Source organism: Schistocerca gregaria, chromosome 9 (genome assembly GCF_023897955.1).
Source record: "Schistocerca gregaria isolate iqSchGreg1 chromosome 9, iqSchGreg1.2, whole genome shotgun sequence".
NCBI classification, from domain to species: domain Eukaryota; kingdom Metazoa; phylum Arthropoda; class Insecta; order Orthoptera; family Acrididae; genus Schistocerca; species Schistocerca gregaria.
This window is the reverse complement of record NC_064928.1, coordinates 286737-287870: the sequence shown is the minus strand read 5'-3', so window position 1 is coordinate 287870 and position 1134 is coordinate 286737. Positions and strand designations below refer to the sequence as shown.

The following is a 1134-nucleotide window of genomic DNA, read 5'->3' as shown; positions in this document are numbered from 1 at the left end:
CATGCCAACTCAGTGCCTCGCTCTTTACTACTGTGTACCAATCTTGTTGTCCAACTGCAAAACACTGGGCCACAACAAGTTTCCACGTCTCCATTGCACTGCGCATACTACGAAACGCTCCCCAAACTTGCCACTCACCCTCGCAGCCGACTTTTCCGACTTTCCACGACGCTCACGCTAGTGACAGCATTATTTATAGTTCGACGTCGCGCCAAAGCGAATGAGCACATTTCGCCTACGGCTTAGGCCGCCCTCCTAGTGTGGCTGCTCGGTGTCTGCAGGCAGCGAGGGTCTGCAAGCTTCCTGTGTTCGCACCTATGTCACCTGTGCTTGCTTGTCAGAGACAGACCATCGCAAAACATACAACTCACTCCATGAATTGATTGCTACGGCATCTGTTATCAGCAGTCACAACTAGCAACACCAGTAGCAGCTGACTGCACGCAAAGAATAGGAATGTGCAGTGGGATTTACGTGAACTCAGCGCAAGGCAGATCTTTCCGACATAGGCTTGAGAATCTTACGGGAACACTTGTACTGTTTCTGAATTAAGTGTAGGCGTGGGAGGAGGGTGCTTCCTGCGCACTAATAACAGCACGCTTGTCAATTGTGGATGCTAATCATTCGCTTGCATCTTCCTAGACACATCTGCTGGCTGTGAATTATTCCACTTGCATGGCAAGGTGCGCATGTAGGTGTGTTAAAAATTCTGGAGGCACTGGGTATTGATCCCAGCACCTCTCGCATACAAAGCGAGCGCTCTACCATCTGAGCTACGCCCGCCCCCCCGAAGACTAATGGTGCTACATACAGCCATATAGACGACACAGACCCTTGCACTCCCATTATTCAGCAGACAAACACTACTCTCTATGTATCCGTTAGGGTGTCTTTCAGGTTTCGTGCATTCTGTATCGAATCGTAGTTGGCCACAATGAAAGTGGCACGTATAACGTCGAAAATAGAATTCGGACACCGCTCTGAGTAAGACCAACGTGTTGTCCACCCTCTAGACTTCAATGAGGTTAAGCCGCGATACCTATGACAGATCTGCACTCGATGACACCTCGATAACAGCCGGTCCCCACACTTACATCTTGCTCTCCTTACGTCAGTATACATCATATCAGTCTG

The 1134-nt window shown here is 49.6% G+C and overlaps 1 non-coding gene across 1 annotated transcript; it reads right to left on the bottom strand.

The window, feature by feature from the left end:
* Positions 1 to 710: 710 nt before the first annotated feature.
* Positions 711 to 784, bottom strand: Trnat-ugu (transfer RNA threonine (anticodon UGU)). Its single transcript has one exon. It is a non-coding gene; the product is annotated as a tRNA-Thr (tRNA).
* Between the last annotated feature and the right edge of the window lie 350 nt (positions 785 to 1134).